The sequence below is a fragment of the Geotrypetes seraphini genome, chromosome 9, assembly GCF_902459505.1.
Source record: "Geotrypetes seraphini chromosome 9, aGeoSer1.1, whole genome shotgun sequence".
In the NCBI taxonomy this organism is placed as follows: domain Eukaryota; kingdom Metazoa; phylum Chordata; class Amphibia; order Gymnophiona; family Dermophiidae; genus Geotrypetes; species Geotrypetes seraphini.
The window spans coordinates 122,229,334-122,251,412 of NC_047092.1; the positions used below are offsets into that span (position 1 = coordinate 122,229,334).

Genomic DNA, 22,079 nt, shown 5'->3' on the forward strand with positions numbered 1-22,079 from the left:
ATTAGGATCGGACCCCGATCAGGACTGGCCGTGGAACATTGCATCGATGTGGCAGCGGGAATTATTGACCCTGATTATAGAGGCAATGTCTCAGTTCTTCTGGTAAACCAGGGGATAAGGAGTATAAAGTAGCGATTGGGGATAAGATAGCACAAATGGTGTGTGAGAGAATTTGGCATGCAAGATTAGAACGTTGGGTACACTTGAGGGAAACCAATAGGGATAATAAGGGTTTCGGTTCTACAGGGGTAAAATCCCCTGGAGAAATGCCGAAGCCGGAGATAAACCTAGGCCAGGACAGTAAAGGGGGTAACTTTAAGGAAAGTATAATACACCTCCAACAGGAGTTAACATCTCTACATAATAAGGTCCAAAAGTTCACAGACATGCAAGAGTCCCAGTGGAGAGACGAAATGCAAGTGCTGAGACAGGAATGTTTAGATGCTGTCTCTAAATCTATTCCTGTAGTTAAACCACCGACCAATACTGGTATGGTGGAATTAAAAGAAAGTTTGAAGCAAGAAATGATAGCCCAGGGACAACAACAAGTGGACACTGTAAGAAAATTAGTGGACCAAACGAAAACTCAGATGCAGGAAGTAGAGACAAAGGTAACGGATAATCAGATCTGTCAGAATGAAATTTTACAACAACTTAAAAATTTACAGGCTAAGCAGGAACTTTGGGCTAGCCAAGGAATTGAACCAACTACTCTGGTTAAACAAAGCCAGAACAATAAATCCCAGATAGAACAACAGGCTGTCCAACTAGGCAACATTAAGGACTCAGTAAAGCACGTAGGAGGTAGTGTCACCCATTTTCAAGATCAAGTCCAGGAGCGTTTTGAAGAATTAGCGCAGGTTATGACAGCTATAACTAGCAGAATTGAAGAATTGGAAGAGACTGAGGTTCTTCCAGAAAGAATAGAGGCTAAAGCTCCGGATCCGCCGGTTTTGCATTGGCCTGAGGATTTTGATAATCTATGCCCTAATCCTCGCCCTGAGGAGAAGAAATATCGAAATAGGAGACACCGATAAAGTTAATCGGTTGTTTTTTTTTAGTTCTCTTTCCTGTAGATATCCTCTCTTCCACAGGCTTATAGGGATAAGCAAGGTTTAAGGGAGGGGGTATGTGACCAGCCAGGTATCCTCCCTGCCCCGGTCTCAGATAGGGAAAAAGAAAATGGAGCAGAAAAGAAATCCCGGAGAGGAATTGGGAAGGGACAGGTAGTTTCTCAGCTAAATAATGACATTGACCACCGGGGGAGCCCAAGAGGCCCTTGGAACACTGCCAGGGCTGACAAAGCAGGGTGTCGCCCTAAGGTACTTAAATCTGTCCCTGAGAACAGGCAGGGAAGCAAGCTAGGGAGGAGGTTTAATCCTTTTCTCCCTAGGGAGTCCTCTCAGCCAAGCAGGAGCAGCAAACCAGTTCAAATGGAGGTGTTGGAGGCGGGTCAGGCTGAGGAACCAATGTTGCCAGGAGAACAGCCCATGGAATTTGAAGAAGGTTTGGCAGAGTTTGCTCCTGAGATTACTGAAGCCATGCAGGTGGACTTTGCTTCCACCCTCAAACAGTGAGTGGTGTTTGTTGGTGCTGGACTGTATGGGGAACATTTTGTTTGCAAGCTAGGGAGTGATTGTTGGGGTGAGGTTTTGCTGATATCTTGGGTGGGAATTGTGAAAGTCAAATTAAGGACTTTTGTGTGCAAAACCTGTCACTCCCCTTTACCTGGCAGTGAGTGAAACTGGCCAGAGGCTTGGAGGAACTTTAAAACACTTGTGCTGTGAGTTAAGTGACTTGAACTGTTTGGTTTTGTTTTCTTTTGGTTTTTGAAACTGCCTGCTGTGGAGCAGTCAGTGCTAGGCCTGAGTTGGGCTGAAACCCTCACACACAGCTGAGGTTACAACATTGTTGAATGCAAGGCAAGGACTTTATTGTTTGCTGGTTTCTGCTTGCTTGTTTGCTATTTTTTTCTTTGTGCTGCTGTATAGAACATTCTGACAAGCTTAGCAGCTATTTAGAAAAGACTACTTACCTGGATACAAAAAGGAATAAAACTATATTATTTCTTTGAATGATAATTGTAGTGACTTTATTTTGTGTTGATTCCGGTTTGGAATCCGGTCCTGCAGGGTGGTTCCATTTCGGGCCACACGTCAAAGTGCTATATTGGGGTTTCCACTGTAGGAGCTATAAAGTCTTGTTCTGCACTACAGTGGGCCACAATACGGAGGGGTTTCGTCAGCCGTAAGCCGGAAGTCATTATGCCATTGTATAGGTCAATGGTGAGGCCCCACCTGGAATACTGTGTGCAATTCTGGAGGCCGCACTATCGTAAGGATGTGCTGAGACTGGAATCGGTCCAGAGAATGGCCACCTGGATGGTCTCGGGACTCAAGGATCTCCCGTACGAAGAAAGGCTGGATAAATTACAGCTATACTCACTCGAGGAGCGCAGAGAGAGGGGTGACATGATAGAGACATTCAAACATCTCACGGGCCGCATCGAGATGGAAGAAGATATCTTCTGCTTCAAGGGTCCAGCGGCAACAAGGGGGCATCCTTGGAAAATTAGGGGCGGAAAACTGCATGGGGACACAAGGAAATTCTTTTTCACTGAAAGGGTGGTTGATCGCTGGAATTGTCTCCCACTTCAGGTTGAGGCCAGCAGCGTGCCTGATTTTAAAGCCAAATGGGACAGACACGTGGGATGTATTTACAAAGAAAGGTAGGGGAGGGTCTTTGAGGTGGGCAGACTGGATGGGCCGTGGCCCTTATCTGCCGTCTATTTCTATGTTTCTATGTAATTAATAAACTGATAAATGTAATGACGTTTGTAAGTGACCAATAAAAACTAACAATATGATATGTGCCAACGTGGCCTCAAGCTGTCAAGAATTGTATAAGAGACAGCCTTTGTGATTATGAAAACAGGACAGACATCCAGGTATACTCAAGCACTTGAGGCATACTATCTGTCGGCTCCATATGCTGTAAAGATTTGTTCTTGTAACCTGTTATTGATTGTTAATAAAATAAATATATATTAATTATAACAGCATATTGAGTTTCCATGAAGCCAGTGGTATTGAAAGGCCGTGAGTAGGCGGCTTTTCATACTCCACCCATGTTGTCTCCAGCTGGCCTGCGGAGGCCTTTTCGCTATCTCTGAAAACAGGAAGTTGTGTCAAGGGGCAGGACCTGACAAAGGGAAAGACCCACAGGCCAGCTGTAAACAGTGTGAGTGGAGTGCTGCCACCACTGATGATCTAATGCAAGCCTGGAAGTCAGAGGGAGTAACAGGGGGGGAAATGATGCTGGGACCTGCAGGGGACATACTGGATCTGCAGAGGATGGGAACAAAACAGAGAATGAGAAGAGGTTGGATTCCCAGGGAGATGGAGAAGGAAGAAGGAAAGAGAGAAAGAAATATTGAACCCATAGAGGGGCTTGGAAGGAGGGAAGAAAGAAGAAGAAATGCTAGTCCCAGGATTAGGAAGAGAGAGACGAGGGAAGAAAAATAGAGAGAGACATATTGGCCTCAGGGGGAAGAAAAGAAAATAGAAGGATACATGCTGCCTCAGGGGTGGGGAAGAAGAGAGACACTAATATGCTGATTGTGGAAGGGAGGCAGTGGTACCAGAGAATTTGGGAAAAGTGAGGGGTGATGTGCAACATGGGGAGGGATAAGGGACACAGAGGGGAATGTTCAACATGGGGGAGAAAAAAAGGACACAAAGGGGTGATGCACGACATGTAAGGGGGGGACAAAGGGACAGAGGGGTGATTCTGGCTAAATGAGGACAGTGGCACAGAACAATAATGCTGGGCATGACAAGAATATTGATAAAGAGTGGACATGTTGAACATAGTGGAAGGCTAGGAGGAGGGACAAGGCAGACCGGATGATTAGAAATGTAATAATAATAATAATAATAATTTTATTTTTATATACCGCCAAAGCCAAGATAGTTCGAGGCAGTTTACAACAAGAGGTGCTGGACAATCAGTGAAGTGGTACAAAACAGTGAAGCAGTACAATACAAAGTCATCGTATATATGGTACAGGTTGGGAGTAGTAATACATTATAAGATTTTTAGATTACAATCGATTGAACAAATTTGTTTTTATTGCTTTTCTAAAATTGAAGTGGGATGAGGAATGCATGATAATGTTAACCAACCAGTCGTTTCATTTACCTGCCTGGGAGGCAAGAGTTCTGTCCAGAAATCTTTTGTAGCGGCAGTCCTTTAAAGATGGAAAGGTGAACATATGAATTCTGCGTGTGGGCCTAATAGGACTGTCCAGATTAAATTGAGAAACCAGGTATGTTGGGGCCAGGCCAAAAATTGATTTATAACAAAGGCAAAAATATGTAAACAAAACTCATGCTTCCAGGGGCAGCCAGTGAAGTTTTTGGTAGTAGGGAGTGTGTGGCGCAGTGGTTGAAGCTACAGCCTCAACCCCCTGAGGTTGTGGGTTCAAATCCCACGCTGCTCCTTGTGACCCTGGGCAAGTCACTTAATCCTCCATAGCCCCAGGTACATTAGATAGATTGTGAGCCCGCCGGGACAGAGAGGGAAAATGCTTGAGTACCTGATTGTAAAACCACTTAGATAACCTTGATAGGCGGTATATAAAATCCTAATAAACTTGAAACGTGTTCCCATTTTCTCAACCCAAAAATCAGTCGAACTGCCAAATTTTGAATGACTCGGAGTCTTTGGAGGTTTTTTTTTTGAAGGTTCCCAAATAAATGATGTTACAGTAGTCAAGTATGCTAAGACTGGAAGTTTGAACCAATAAGCGGAATGATACTGCGTCAAAATATTTTCTGATGGTTCTAAGTTTCCATAATATCGAGAAGTATTTCCTAAGCAGTAAATCCGTGTGTATGTTTAGGGTAGGGTGACGGTCCAGAGTCACTCCCAGGATTTTTATGGAATCTTCAATAGGGAAGGCCTGACCATTCACCAAAATTGTTGAGTCTTTAAATGACAGGGATGTAAGGCGGATGACAATAGTGATATCGTCTGCATCGATGTAGAATTTGACTTTTAAGCTTTGCAATAAGTTCCCCAGTGAGGCGAGATAAATGTTAAACAATGTTGGGAATAGGGGAGAGCCCTGGGGCACTCCGCAAGAGTTTACCCAGCAGCTGGATAGTTTATTATCACTATAGACTTGATACGATCGTTTAGACAAAAAACCCTGAAACCATTTTAACACATTACCTGAAAGACCAATTGACTCCAAACACTCAATCAGAATGGCATAATCGACCAAATCGAAGGCACTGCTTAAATCTAATTGCAGAACTAGAGCACTTTTACCTTGACTCTATGGAGGGAATCAAGCAATGATGCAATGACTGTTTCGGTACTAAACCCCAATCGAAAGCCTGATTGGTTGTCGTGTAGTATGCTGAATTTGTCTAAGTGCATTACTAGGTCCTGGTTGACCAAACCTTCCATCAGCTTTACAAATAAGGGAGTGCTTGAAATAGGTCTGTAATTTGATATCCGCTTTGTGGATTATTTAGGATTTTTTACAATTGGAGTAATCAAAATCTGACCTAGATCCTCAGGAAAAGTACCGGTCAGTAGTAGAGAGGAAAGCCAATTGAATAGCTTGGCTTTGAAGGTGACTGGAGCAACTTTCATAATATTTGGTGGGCAGCAGTCTAATCTGCAATAGGAATCAGCATATTTCATGTAAGATTTGCAGAATTGTTGCCAGGACAGAGAAGTAAAGTTATTCCAGGACATGTCTACCCTAGATCCGTCTTTGTATTGAGCAACTGGGTGGGTCCAGAGGTTGGTAGTGGAGACCGTTAGTTTGGATCTTAAGTTTTTTATTTTGTTGTTAAAAAATTCAGCCAGAGCATCTGCGGATGGTGGGGAATCTAAGGTAGAGCAGGAGAAGGCCTGAGTATCATAAAGATTGTTAACTAATTTGAAGAGGTTTCTACTATTAGTGTTAGGTGAGCCTATTTTTTGGGCATAGAAATTAGTGCGTTTCTTTATTAGTTTTTGTATTCTTTTAGTTTTAGTCTCCAATTCGATCTCCCTTCACTATCTCCTGATTTCAACCATTAATAAGAACATAAGAAGTGCCATCTCCGGAACAGACCCTAGGTTCATCAAGTCCAGCGATCCGCACACGTGGAGGCCCCGCCAGGTGTATCCTGGCATAGTTTTAGTCCTCTTATCACTCTAAGCTTCTCATAGAACGGTGGATTCCGCAATTACCTCTTCTGGGAGAGCATTCCAGGTGTCCACCACTCGTTGCGTGAAGCAGAACTTCCTGATATTTGTCCTGAACTTGTTCCCTCTTAGCTTCAGTCCATGTGCTGTTGGCCATGTCACATTGGACATTTTAAATAATTTTTTTTCCTGCTCTATTTTGTCGATTCCTTTCAGTATTTTGAAAGTCTCGATCATATCCCTTCGCAGTCTCCTCTTCTCAAGGGAGAACAATCCCAGTCTCTTAAGTCATTCCTTGGAGAATTCCAAGTTCTCCATGCCCTTTATTAGCTTCGTTGCTCATCTCTGCACCCTCTCAAGCATTTTTATATCCTTCTTTAGGTATGGAGACCAATGTTGGATACAGTATTCCAAGTGTGGTCTGACCATCGCTCTATAAAGTGGCATTATTACTTTCTCCAATCTACTTGTGATTCCCTTCTTTATCATGCCTAGCATTCTATTTGCGTTCTTCGCTGCCACCGCGCATTGCGCCGACAGCTTCAGGGTCCTATTGATTAATATGCCCAGGTCCCTTTCCTGTTCGGTTTTTCCCAGAGTTGCACCTGACATACTATACTTGTGTTCCTTATTTTTTCTGTCTAAGTGCATCACTTTGCATTTTTCCACATTAAATTTCATCTGTCATTTATATGCCCAATTCTCCAATCGACTCAAGTCGCTCTGGAGTTTCTCACTGTCCTTCTGCGATTTGATTGCCCAGCACAGCTTTGTGTCATCTTCAAACTTGATGATCTCACTGGATGTTCCATCCTCTAGGTCATTGATGAAGATATTAAATAAGATGGGCCCAAGTACCGAGTTCTGGGGCACACCGCTAGTCACATTCTCCCAGTCTGAGAATTTCCCATTTATGCCCACTCTCTGCCTTCTGTTCTCCACCCATTTGCCTATCCATCTTAGTATATCTCCTTGTATTCCATGGCCTTGCAGTTTCCTGAGGAGTCTTAGATATGGAACCTTGTCGAACGCTTTCTGAAAATCCAAGTATATAATATCCACCGGTTCTCCATTATCAATTTGTCTGTTCACTGTCTCAAAAAATTGAAGTAGGTTCATCAAATATGACTTCCCTTTCCTGAATCCATGTTAGCTGGCTATCATCAGGTCGTGTGTGTCTAAGTGCCGGGTTATGCTATCCTTGATCAGTGCCTCAACCATCTTCCCAGGGACTCACAGGTCTATAGTTGCCCGGTACTCCTCTTGATCCTTTTTTAAATATCGGCGTGACGTTCGCTATCTTCCAGTCGTCCGGTATCTGTCCTCTTTTGATTGACAGGTTGGCAAGTTTTTACAATAGTTCTCTGATTTCAACTTTTAGCTCTTTTAAGACTCTCGAATGAATTCCGTCTGGTCCAAGAGATTTGTCACTTTTTAGTTTGTCGAACTGGTGGTTAATCTGGTCCAAGTCCATTTCTACTGTGGTAAGGCTGTCCTCTGTTACTACTTTGAATACTTTTACTGCTTCTGAAATTGTTGCAGTGTCTTCCTTTGTAAAGACAGACGCAAAGAAGGAATTTTGTCTGTCTGCAATTTGTTTGTCTTCCTTGATGCACCCTTTCCTTCCCTGGTCGTCCAGCGGTCCCACTGCCTCTTTTGTGGGGTTTCTCCCTTTCACGTACCTGAAGAAGGGCTTGAAGTTTTTGGCCTCCTGCACTATTTTCTCCTCAGAGTCCTTTTTGGCATCCCTCACCACCCTGTGACACTTTTTCTGATCATCCTTGTGTTTGTTCCAAGTTTTGGTTGTTTTCGTGCATTTCCATGCTTTAAAGGAGTCCTTCTTTTCTTTTATGGCTTCCTTAACCTCTTTAGTAAGCCACGCTGGCTCTCCTTTGCCTTTGGTTTTCTTTGCTTTGGACATCCGTGGAATGTAGAGGCTTTGTGCTTCCGTGATAGTATTTTTCAAAAGGGACCATGCCTGTTCTACCGTTTTGACTTTGCCCATTTTTTTCTTGATCCGTTGTTTCACCATGGTTCTCATGCTATCGTATCTTCCCCTTTTAAAGTTTAAAGTCGTGGTTGAGGTTTTAGTACCTTTCCCCTTCCCGACATCGAGTCTGAAGTTGATCCTGTTGTGATCGCTCGCCCCCAGTGGGACTGTGACTTCTACTTCCTTAGCCAGCCCCGTAATGTTGTTTAGGACCAAGTCCAAGGTGACTTTTTCTCTTCTCGGCTCTCCCATCAATTGTTTCAGGAAGCAGTCCCCCAGCACTTCCAGGAACATTGCCTCCTTGCCACAATTTGAAGTTCCCAGGTCCCAGTCTATCTCCGGAAAATTTAAATCCCCCAAGATTACATTACCTGTCTTACATTCGTGTTTAATTTCCTCTATCATTTCCGAGTCTGTTTCCTCCCCCTGTCCTGGCGGTCGGTAGTAAAGGCCAGTCTTTGTGTCAGCACCGTTGTGTCTGGGAATCTTTATCCAGAGGGATTCTGGGAATCTTTATCCAGTGTCGTACCAGCCATCCAAATTCTTATTTCTCACTTTTCTTAGTTTAATGGGGGCCATTTTGTTTTGTATCTGTGTACTTGTATTAGTCCAATAATCCACCGAGAAGGAGTCTGAATCTGGGTTAGAAGTTAAATCGTAGTGTGACCAGAATTCCACTGTGTACACCAAGCCTCTGCTAGCTATCATTTTCTTATTCCTTTTATTCTTCTTGGGTTTGGATGGCGAGCGTCTTACTTGCCAGCTAATTTGGAAATTGCATAATCGGTGGTCCAGAATCAGTCTAGGTAGCTTGATTCCAGTAAATCTTGGGATTGACTAGTTCTTTGGAGGAAAAGGATACTAAATCTAATTGGTGGCCTATTTGATGGGTCTTTTCAGGGGCCGGCACAAAGAAGTCTAGTGAGAAAATGAGGATAGTAAATCTTTGGAGTCACCCTGCTCTCTCTGCTCTAGGTGAATATTCAGATCACCGGTCAGTAGGTTATAGGGGCCTGTTATTGAGTTTGTAAGGAGGAACCCGTAGAAATTATCTTTGGCTGTGGGCCATTTCTTGGGATGAATGTAAAATAGGGTAATTATTAAGCTGGATTAAGATGGATGGTAATCATAGACATAAGAAATGTCAAAATGGACAAGGATTCAAAAAATAAGCTCATTAACCTGATATGTCCAGCATAGTGGTGGCAAATTTCCAGCTTTCAGATGGGTCACCCTTGGCATCTCTGCTCCCCCTACCTGGTCTGGCATCTCTCTCCTCTCCTTCCTATGGTCTGGTATCTCTCTCTTCTCCTTCCCACAGTCTGGCATCTCTCTACCCTCTTTCCCTCCCCCTCCCATAGTCTGGCATCTTTGTCCTCCCCTTCTCTTCCCTCTCCTGGAGGTCTGGCATCTTTCTTTCCTTTTTTTCCCCATCCCCGCAGTCCGGTATCTGTCAACTACTTTCCCACAGTGATTTCCTATGGTGGGATCTGGTACTTTCTCACTCTTTTTGTTCCCAACAGCACTGCACTCTTACTCTTCGGACCATGGGCAATGTGAGTGAAGTAAACACACTGCCTTTGGCAGCCCTGGAAGTTTTCCCTTTTGCTATAGAATCTCACCTAGATGAGGACAGGAAGCTGTAGCAGAGAGAAAGTTTCAAGGGCCACTGAAAGCAATGTATTTACTTCAATTATGTTGCCTGAGGCCTGAAGAGTGAGAGTGCAGTGCTGCTGGGAACAAGAAAAGTGAGAAAGTCCTGCTGGGGGGGGGGGGGGAGGGAGGGGATTGAGGATGATATTCTGGACAGGCGGCCTGGACAGCCCAAGAGGTCTCCAAGGGCTGTCATTGGCTTCTGGACCTTTGAATGAAGACCACTTCCTTAGATTACTCCTGAGCCTATAATCTCTTAACTTCATTTTATGCCCTCTCGTTCCAGAGGTTTCCTTCATTTGGAAAAGGCTCATCTCCTATAAATTAATGACACGGAGATATTTAAAAGTCTCAGTCATATTCACTCTCTCCTGCCTTTCTTCTAGAGTATACATATTGAGCTATTTTCTTTATAGAATAGACTCCACAAAATGTATTTCATTGGAATGTATACTTCATTTCCTTTATCGGGCTTTATACCTTTCTTGATAGTGAAACCTAATAACTGAACAGTGGAGTTTCTTACTGATTCCTAGTAGTAGAAATATGCAATAGTACCTATTACCTTTATTCTGTGGCATCCTGTAATTAACATGTAAAATGCATCCTTTAAAATCTGTTAACCAGATATCTAATAGTTAAATGTATAACATTGGTTTCAATTTTATAATTTACAATCCAATGAAATATGTGTGAACTGCTCCATTCAAGCCACTTCTCTTCTTTACCCTTTTGGTGACAGAAACATATACATATGCATATGAAGAGGGATTAAAAAGAATTTAATGAGGTGCCAGTAATATATTATAGTTGTTGATGGTTCAAATTAAATACAAATGTCGAAAATTCCATGAGCCAAGTTTCACATGTAGCCTCTAATTGTTTAAGAGTAAAAATATATTTAATTGTAGAATACATAAATTGTTTTCCCCTTTGTTGATTTCTATAGTACCATGAAGGTCGTTGGTGGTTTCCTATTCATTGTCCTTCAATTTGGCTTTGTTGCCACACGTCCTGATCAATGCACCATCTCTGATGTACTCTCTCTGAAGAGTTTCTGTAAGTCTTCAGGTAACTATAACTGAGATCACCACAGTGTAGATTTTCAAAAGGTTGGCTGGTTATCTTCAAGAGATAACAACTAAGGGTCCCTTTTACTAAGCTGCATTAACTGTTAATCCCCAGTTTAATGATGCTAAACTATGTTTGTGATAACATCTCCATTAGCACACAGTAAGTCACCTGTTAATGGAGTTGTTGATTAGGAGGCGCTACTGGGTGAAGCATAGGCAGAGAATAAATGTGAAGTGTTCCCTGAAGTTAACATATGTAACATGCATTAACTGACTAGTGTGTTGTTAATTCAGAAGCACTTACCTTGTAAATAGGAAGACAGTAGGCTAGGTGCACTAAAAATCTACAGTTGTCTAACAATCGTCGCTAAACCGGTTTGACCGGTTTAGCAATCAATCACATTTGCTGACCCGATGCACAAAATGGCTCACTGTGTGTTTTTTCCTGCTATTGCTCATTCTCCGATCTGGCCATGCAAATAGTGTCATTAATATTGAAATGCCATGCCAACTAGCCAACTGATCGATGCTTTAACATGGCACAAAAAACAGTGATCACTCTACCGACCTGAAAAAAACAGGACCTGTCAGTAACTGTGTTACCGACAGGTCTGCCTGTTTTTTGTTTTTTTGGGGGGGAGAGGGTCATTTTTTTAATGGCGCAGATGTACATGTGTTACACATGCATAATATCTACATAAGAACATAAGAAGTTGCCTCCGCTGGAGCAGACCAGAGGTCCATCCTGCCCAGCGGTCTGCTCCCGCGGCGGCCCATCAGGCCCACTGCCTGAACAGTGGTCCCTGACTAATTTTATAATTTACCTCTAATCCTGTCCCTATAACCTTACCTCTACTCCTATCTGTACCCCTCAATCCCTATGTCCTCTAGGTATCTATCCAATTTTTTAAAATGCTTTGCCACCCCCACCCTCCACCCCTCCCGCCGATGATGGCCCTCCCCCATGGCCCACCTGACGAACTGGAATGGAGAATAGAGGGATACCCATTCCCTCCTTCCACTGCAAAACCCACTGCACCAGCCAAAATAATAATTTGATTAACCCATTTTTTCAGGATATGTTTTACATTTAGACTTTTTAAATATTAAATTCTTTGATGATTACAAAATGTAATATATTTTATGATATTTATATTAGTGAAAGTGGTACCTAGAGAATGACATGGGGACAAAGTTTGTCCCCATCCCCATGAACTATGTCTGATCCCACGATCCTCAAATAATTATTATTATATATTGAAATCATTTTATTAAAATATAAAAAGAAATAATATTCTGTACAACAGTCATTTTATAAATCACAAATACAGAACAAAGATCAACAAAACCCATCTTCCCTTCTCCTCACAAATATCCCTTCCACTATCGAGACAACTGAACAAGCCAATTTACTATGAAATGCTGCATAGAAAAATCATGGTAACAGAATGCCTTGGTCAACAGCAAGAGAAGAAACTCAACAATTCTAGAACATTAAGAAGAGAATAAGCACTGTAAAAATGCTAGAGCAAGCTTGGTCCCTTTTTAAGGACACAATCACCGAGGCACAAAATCTACATATACTGCGTATCAACAAAGGATCCAAGAGGAAAAAGAACAAAGAACCAGTGTGGCTCACTGTAGAGGTGAATGAAGCGATCAGAGACAAAAAAAACTTAATTTAAGGAATGGAAAAGGTAAAAAACGGACGAAAACTGGAATAAGCACAAATAACATTAACACAGGTGCCAAAAGGCGGTAAAAGGAGCCAAAAGAGACTATGAGGAAAAAATAGCCAAGGAGACGAAAAACTTCAAGCCGTTCTTTTGATACATTAAGGGGAAACAACCCACGAAGGAAGCAGTGAGGCCATTGGATAATCATGGAATAAAGGGAGTGCTAAAGGAAGATAAAGAAATCGCCGATAAACTGAACACATTTTTTATGTCTGTATTTACCGAAGAGGATATACGCAACATACCGGAACCCATCAGGCTCTATGCTGGAAATGAAGATGGGAAACTCACAGGGCTGACGGTCAGTCTTGAAGAGGTATACAGGCAGATTGATAGGCTAAAGAGCAATAAGTCCTCGGGACCTGATGGCATCCATCTGAGGGTCATCAAGGAACTGAAAGGGACTATAGCTGAACTGCTTCAACTAATAGCCAGCCTGTCGATCAAATTGGGAAAGATTCCAGAAGATTGGAAGGTGGCGAATATTACGCTGATCTTCAAAAAGGGTTTGAGAGGAGATCCAGGAAACTACAGACCGGTGAGTCTGACCTCGGTACCAGGAAAGATGGTAGAGGCGCAGATAAAGGACCACATCATTGATCACCTTGACGGACACGGTCTGATGAGGACCAGCCAGCACAGTTTCAGCAAAGGCAGATCTTGTCTGACGAACTTGCTGCACTTCTTCGAGGGAGTAAACAGGCAGATAGACAAGGGCGACCCAGTCGACATTGTATATCTGGACTTTCAGAAGGCGTTCGACAAGATTTTGCACGAACGACTACTTCGGAAAATTGTGAGCCATGGAATTGAGGGTGAAATACGTAGATTAAAAACTAGCTGGAGCATAGGAAACAGAGAGTGGGTGTAAATGGACAATACTCGGACTGGAAGAGCGTCACCAGTGGGGTGCTGCAGGGCTCGGTGCTTGGACCCGTGCTCTTCAATATCTTTATAAATGACCTGGACATAGGTACGACAAGCGAGGTGATTAAATTTGCAGAAGATACGAAGTTATTCAGAGTAGTGAAGACACCTGGGGATTGTGAAGCTCTGCAACGTGACATAATCAAGCTTGAGAAATGGGCATCAACATGGCAAATGAGGTTCAATGTTGATAAGTGTAAAGTGATGCATGTCGGTAACAAAAATCTCATGCACGAATAAAGGATGTCCGGGGCGGTACTTGGAGAGACCTCCCAGGAAAGAGATTAGGGAGTTCTGATCGACAAGTTGATGAATCCATCTGCACAATGCGCGTTGGCGGCAAAAAGGGTGAACAGAATTCTAGGAATGATTTAAAAAGGGATCACGAACAGATTGGAGAGAGTTGTCATGCCGCTGTACCGGGCCATGGTGCACCCTCACCTGGAGTACTACGTCCAGCACTGGTCACCATACATGAAGAAGGACACGGTACTACTCGAAAGAGTTCAGAGAAGAGTGACTAAAATGGTTAAGGGGCTGGAGGAGTTGCCGTACAATGAGAGATTGGAGAAACTGGGCCTCTTCTCCCTTGAAAAGAGGAGATTGAGAGGGGACTTGATCAAAATGTTCAAAATACTGAAGGGAATGGTAAATGGTAAAAAACCAGAGTACATAATTTGAGGTTGAGGGGTGGTAGATTCAAAGGCAATGTTAGGAAATTCTACTTTACGGAGAGGATGGTGAATGCCTGGAATGCGCTCCTGAGAGAGGTGGTGGAGAGTAAAACTGTGACTGAGTTCAAAGAAGCGTGGGATGAACACAGAGGATCTAGAATCAGAAAATAATATTAAAAATTGAACTAAGGCCAGTACTGGGCAGACTTGCATGGTCTGTGTCTGTATATGGCTGTTTGGTGGAGGATGGGCTGGGGAGGGCTTCAATGGCTGGGAGGGTGTAGATGGGCTGGAGTAGGTTTTAAAGGAGATTTCAGCAGTTGGAACCGAAGCACAGTACTGGGTAGAGCTTTGGATTCTTGCCCAGAAATAGCTAAGAAAAATAAATTTAAAAATTTAAATTGAATCAGGTTGGGCAGCCTGGATGGACCATTCGGGTCTTTATCTGCCGTCATCTACTATGTTACTATGGAATAGACTTAGTAGATAAAGACAGACTGTTCACCCTCTCCAAGGTAGGAAGAATGAGAGGGCACTTTCTAAAGTTGAAAGGGGATAGATTCCTTACAAACATAAGGAAATTCTTCTTCACCCAGAGAGTGGGGGAAAACTGGAACGCTCTTCCGGAGTCTGTTATAGGGGAAAACACCCTCCAGGGTTTCAAGACAAAGTTGGACAAGTTCCTGCTAAACTGGAATGTACACAGGTGAGGCTGAACTCATTTAGAGCACTGGTCTTTGACCTGAGGGCCACCGCATGAGCGGACTGCTGGGCAGGATAGACCACTGATCTGACCCAGCAGTGGCAATTCTTATGTTCTTATGTAACAGAAGTCCAACAAAATAGCAAAAGAAACTTTGGAGCAGATGTAAATGATGCAGGGTTTTATTCAATCATTAAAAAGTTACATAAAAATCCACATGTGCATTGACTGGAAAGAACCCGACATGGTCCGTGTTTCAACAAAGGACACCTTCTTCATGGGTCCAAGACAATCGCCGCTCAATAGTAAGGGGCGCTTTTCGTGGATAATATAATCTATTGTTGAAAAAAACCACAATCCGTTGATGAACACCTGTGCTGACCACCTGGGCTGACCAAATTTCAACTTCTTAGATTTAGGAGAAATTTCTATTCAAAGTCTATTGGGGATGAAAATGTTGTTTTTTTTTTATATATTCTTTATTCATTTTCAAAATTACATTAAGTGTTAAATATATTCATTCACATTAACAATAAGTACATCACTTACAAACAATCATTGGTACATTACATAAATTCTTATCCCTTCCCCTTTCCCATCCCTTCCACCCATATATTCCATTATCATATAAAATGTTTTTAAGATCGCCAGCAGTCTAAAGTGTTACCCAGTGGTCTGAAAATTAGCTCCTTGGATCCCCATATTGGGGAATGAAAGTTATCCAATTAAAGTAGTCTAGAAATTTTTTCATAAATTTAACAGAAATTATCCTTCTATGTTTTCTGATGTTATCTAGGCAAAGATAGCCAGAGAAAATATTTAAGCAGATTTAACTTAGATGTGTGATATTTTTTCTTTGTTCCTTTCTATAGTGAATCCACCAAAGGAAGGTGTAGGGTTTTGTAGGTAACAGCCCTGTGACAAGCTGAATCTACCAAGCACTGTTATATTAATGCTTTCTTTTTCCCCTGCCCATATGATGCATGGTATGATTTCTTTGTCATTGCTTCTATTTGCAAACGAGGCTGGCCCATGCTACATGTCCTAGAAAATTTCCACAGTTATCATCTCCTTTTTTCATGGTGGCTTACATGTATGCAGCCTATATTACAAGTTTAATTTTCACTTAGATATATATGTTATATAGAACCCTTACTGGAGCAGAGACTTTCTATGGTTCCAGTCCTCTCAAGATGTCCTGCACACAGCTTTTATAGATCAGTTTATTTCTGACTGGCATTTTTATCCATGTATCTTTACCATAGGATTTCATAGGAACCCCTGAAAAAGACATTCTGTTGAAACATGGACTGTGTTGGTTCCAGGGTCCAAAGCTTTTCAGCGGACTGTGTCCTAGAGGTTTTTATGTGGTTTGCCAAGATTTAATATTATTTTAATATTAATAAAGTCCATCTCGGGAACATCATTTCTCCACATTGTTTTTTGTTTCTTCTTGGATTTGTCTGTGGAGATCATTGGGTCAATTCTCTTGTTTTCGCAAGAAAACTAAAACCATTTTTATCCATAGTTTTGGATAATTTCAAGGTAAGGACTGGTTCGGTATAGGTAAGGATTGGTTCAAGGTAAGGATTGGTTCGGTATAGGTAAGGATTGGTTAGAGAGGTATTTTTATGGTGTTGTTATTTTATATTTTGTGATATTTCTACTTTGCTATTTGTACAAAATATGATGAATTTTAATTTTAATTTGCTCTAATATCTTGGGGAAGAGAAGTAAAGAATGAATGATGAAATAATAATTTGCAGTAGCCTTTCATATCACTTCTAGTGGCCCAGAAGGTACTACAGGTATGGAGAGCCCCCTCCTTCCCCAACTCCTGTATCTTCACAGAGATAACCTTTCCACCTTTCAAAAAGTGTGGTGAGGGGGAGAGAGCTAAGCCCTGCACCTCCACAGAATTTTTTTGAGGGCTTGTTTGATTACTCTAAAATCGAAGCATTTTGGAGCAAATGTTTGTAGCTGGGTAGCCATCTGTCATCCTTCTAAACTGTATCATAATACTGATAACTTCTGATTAATTAAATTAATATATTTCTTTACATTCGTTTAAGTCCACAAAATTTCTGATTCCCAGTTTTAGCAAGCATAGCAAATGCATATGAATGTCACTGATTATCACTATAACATATTTTCCTTCTGTATTTCATCATCTGCAGATCTGGCAATTCTCCATATTAAATTGATGTGTACTTCTGTCACTGCTAAAGGAGCATATGCAACTTGTCCTTCAGGTGAGAAATCGTTCTGACTTGTCTTTCTGTTAAATATATGCTTGTCAAAAATTTAATACCAATTATGGTAAGTTGTTAGATAGAAATGATACTTTAATAAAATTAATTAATACAGTATTTGCAGGTGCAAACTTTAAGAAAATTTCAAGACTCTCCTTCAGGGAACACTCAGGCAGATAAATTGCTTGAAGAAGGAATCTTTAAAAGGGTATGACGAAAAGTTTGGATATCAGTGACTAAAAGGATCCCAAATACACATTATTTCTTCTGTTACAGAAACTCAGAAGTCTTACATGTTCTATCACGCAGGCCTAACAGAGGTATTAAAATTGACCAGAAGAGACATTGGTTAATATGTTTATGTAGAGATAATGTGATGACTCAGTAAAAGTGCTGTAAAATGCCATGTAGAGAATCTAGATTCAATTCTCAGGTTTAGATTTTATTTTCTGAGCCAGCTGGAGCTGCCAATGCCACAAAATCAGCATTTACAGCCCTGGTGTGGAGAGGGAACCCCAGTCCATAAAGCTCAACCCAGTCCATGAGACATGCCTAGCCAGTCAGGTCTTCAGGATTTCCACAATGAATATGCAGAAGATAGATTTGCATAGAATGGGGATAATACATGCAGATTTATCTCAATCATTGTAGCTATCATGTAAAGCTAACTGGCTACTTGTGTCCTGAGGCGTGGATTCAAAACCACTATATTATGGTGATACCTAGTGGTAGGATTTAGGTTCAGTTTACCTGATTTCCAGAATGAATTTGGGCCTTGACCACCAGTTTAGGATAATACCAGTAATGGCTGAGAGATGTAGAATAGGAGGAAAGCAAACAATATTGAATGCAGTACTCCAGGTGAGGTCGCAGCATGGATAAGGTGACCATACGTCCCGTTTTGAACAGGACAGTCCCATTTTCGGATCCCCTGTCCCGTTGTCCCCACACACAGCTTTGGGACGCCAAAATGTCCCATTTTCAGGGACAGCGTCCTGAAGCTGTGCGCAGGGACAACGGGACAGGCGATCGCTTCCTGTCCCTCCCCTGCCGCACCAAAAAAAAAAAAAAGCCTCCCTCCAGGCCCGATTTAGGTCCACCGCCGCTGCTCCTCTGCTGCCTCTACTCGCACCCGGAAGCCTTCTTCCCAACGTCAATTCTGACGTCGGAGAGGACGTTCCGTGCCAGCCAATTGCTGCCTGACGTCCTCTCCGACGTCAGAATTGACATTGGGAAGAATGGCTTCCCGGTGTGAGTAGTGGCAGCAGAGGAGCAACTGGCAGTGGACCTAAATCGGGCCTGGAGGGAGGCTTTTGTTTTTCAGGGGGGAAAGGAGGTAGGCAGGCAGGTTGGCTGGCTGGTTCTGGGGGAGGGAGGGAGGTAGGCAGGCTTTGGGGGAGATAGGTAGGCAGGCAGGCTGACTTTGGAGGAGGCAGGCAGGCAGGCTCTGGGGGAAATAGGCAGGCTGGCTGGCTAGTTCTGGAGGAGGTAGGCAGGCAGACTGGCTGACTTTGGGGGAGACAGGCAGGCTGGCTTTGAGGGAGGCAGGCAGGCTGGCTTTGGGGGAGGCAGGCAGGCAGGCTCTGGGGGAGGTAGGCAGGCAGACTGGCTGTCTTTGGGGGAGACAGGCAGACTGGCTTTGGGGGAGGCTGGCTTTGGGGGAGGTAGGCCAGCAGGCTTTTTGGGAGGGAGTGGGACAAAGGCTAGAAGGCAGTGAGGGGACATAGGAAGGAGTGAAAATGGCAGAGATGGGGGGGATTGTAAGTAGAAGAAAGACTAGAGAGATAAAGCCTGGACCAAAGGGGAAAAACAGGAGGCAGAAGCAGGACTTTGGGAGGTGCAGACAGAGGAGGAGAGCCCCTGAGGAAAAGCAGAGAGGCAAGATCATAACAGAGGAGGGAGAGAGGGAGACCTGGAACAAAGGTACAAAGGAGAACTGACACTGGGTCTGGGGGCACTAAGGACATAGGAAGGAAGCACTGGGGCACTAAGGACATAGGAAGGAGGCGCTGGGGACAGTAAGGACATAGGAAGGCACTGGGGGCACTAAGGACATAGGAAGGAAGGAGGGAGGGAATAGACAATTGTTGGGCCTGAGTGCAGAAAGAAATGAAAGATAGGATGCACAGTCAGAAGGAAACGCAACCAGAGACTCATGAAATCACCAGACAGCAAAGGTAGGAAAATGATTTTATTTTCAATTTAGTGATAAAAATGTGTCAGTTTTGAGAATTTATATCTGCTGTCTATATTTTGCACTATATTTGTCTATTTTTCTATAGTTACTGAGCTGACATCATTGAAAACCCCCCCAATATAAATGATAATTAACATTTTCTCTGCGTATAGGGTGCTTTGTGGTTTTTTTAATTTTATGGTTATCATTATGAAATAATAAGATATTGTGTATACATGAAAAATGAATGGAAGAAATTGGGGACGGGCTAGGGTGGGATTGGGGGTGGGGCTAGGATGGGTTTGGGGTGGGGCTAGGGTGGGATTGGGGGCGGGACTGAATATTAGTAGATGTCCCGTTTTGATGAAAAAAATAAATGGTCACATTAACCATGGAGCCATACAGAGGCATTATAATATCTTCAGTCTTGTTATTCCTAGCATCATGTTTGCTTTTTTGGCTGCTGCTATACATTGGGCGAAAGGTTTCATCGTATTGTCTACAATTACAACCAGGCTGTGCCTAAAGTTATACCACAAAAAAGCAGCTAGTTAGCCATGATTTCCAGGCATAAGTGTTAGTCTATAAATCATCCCTAACTTTAAGCGCCATTTATAAAATAGCAATGAGCGGAGGGTGCGGTCGGCACTGATTTTTTTTTATTTTTTTTTTTTTAATATATTTTATTGAGCAAATCAAGAAAAAACACAGAACACAACAAAAGGCAGCTGTGCCAAAAGAGCAATAATACACCACGGCAAACCCTAAGTACAAGGCATCAACAAAGAATACAACAGTCACACAGTGCCATAAAGAATCAAGTGCTCAGAAATGATTTTACAAATATCACCCCAAAGATACCCAACCTCCCCACCCAGCCCCCCCCTCCCACGTGGATGGCACAACAATAAGAAAGATGTCAGAGAAACACAGGTATGGAAAACACAGGTATGTATATGTATGAGTGAGTGAGGAAACAAGCAACAAGCGCCAGAAAGCAGAAAAGAAAGAGGTGCAGTTCCCCATATCCTATGAGTTAAGCAGTAAACTCCTAGAACGATGCGGTAAAGCCGTCCAATAAGCCTCCCAAATCTCCTGAAAACGATCCCAACAACGGGGAACCCTACCGGACACAGCCCGGCGCTCCAGCAAGGCCAATTCAAAGAGTGAACGTTGCCATTGTACCACCGTTGGCATAGCCTGCTCCTGCCAGTACACCAAAATCGCCTGTTTGGCCAGTAAGAAGGCTTTCTGCACAAACAAACGGTGCCCTCCGGACATAAATCCCATCCCATCCAGAACATAAAAAAGAACAATCAAAGGAGAACAAGCTGGCAAATTTGGCACGAAAGAGCGAAGATAAGACCAAACCCGAGACCAGAACCGCTGTATACGGGAGCAGGTCCAAAACATATTCCCCAACGTGGCTCCAGGAGAGGCACATTTAGGGCAAGTCAGCGAAACCCGCTCGAAAGGCTCGGACTGGTGAAATGAAAGCTCTATGCAAGAACTTATATTCCTGCTCCCGATGAATCATACTCCAAGAAACAGCCGCAATGCTGCCAAAACCATGGGAAAGCACATCCGGCGAGATGTCACTCTGCAAGTCCTGGCTCCAGGTGTGTGCCAAGTGACCAGTCTGAGTATCAGGACACAAGGTCAGTAAGGTCGAGATATAATAGCTCAGCTTAGGGGCCACTGGTTCCCATAAAGCCAGACACCTACCCAAACGATCAGCACTGTGAGCTGACACCCCCAATGCGTCTAGGCCAGAGATATAATGACGCACCTGAAAGTACCCAAACATATCAACAATGTCGAGGTCGTATAAGGACTGAAGTTCCGAGGGGGTAAGCAGGCGCCCCCGCTCATGTAGAAGGTCCCCACTCTTTTAATGCTCTGGGAATGCCAAATACTAAAAGTGCGAGTCTCCGAACCCGGAGTAAAGTCCAGATTTCCTACCAAGGGAAGAAACGGTGTCTCACTAAAGTTCAAAGAAAACTTCCTACACAAGAGTTTCCAGCCCCAGCGCATATAGGCCCAGACAACATGAGTCCGTATAGGCAGGGGCAAGCGGATAGAAGGAGCATGAAGAATATACAACCCCGCCACCGGTCCCAACAAATCCTTTTCTAGTGGATAATTTAGGGCAACCGAACTTTCAAGACACCAATCACGGAGAACGCTCAGCCCACAGGCCAAATTATAGAGCTGAAGGTCAAGCAGACCAAATCCACCCATAGAGAGAGGGTAATATTAACACATGAAGTGGTAGGCGAGGCCTTCTGCCACCCCACAGAAAGGTACGCAACGCTTTATATAAAACATCCAAATCCCTACGTTTCAGCCACAAGGGTAAGGTCTGTAGAAGATACAACCATCGAGGCACCAGCATCATATTATACAAATAGATACGCCCGGACAAAGAGAGAGGGAGTGCACCCCAGAGACGTAGGAGCTCAACCGTTTTTTTAATTAAGGGCCCCACATTAGCCTCATACAATTGATTCAGAGCGGAAGGTACATAGACCCCTAAATATTTAACCTGTAGAGGTGTCGCTCTCAGTGGGAAAAGAGGCCACACCACATCAATATCAAGATGTAAAGCCATAGCCTCCGATTTAGAGACATTAAGCTTCAATCCAGAGAGCTCCCCAAAACTATGAAAGAGATCCAATAAAGGACCTA

The 22,079-nt window shown here is 43.1% G+C and overlaps 1 pseudogene; it reads left to right on the forward strand.

Annotated features, from left to right (window-relative positions):
* Positions 1-1,402: 1,402 nt before the first annotated feature.
* LOC117366474 overlaps positions 1,403-22,079 on the forward strand; it is a 36,577-nt pseudogene continuing 15,900 nt past the window's right edge.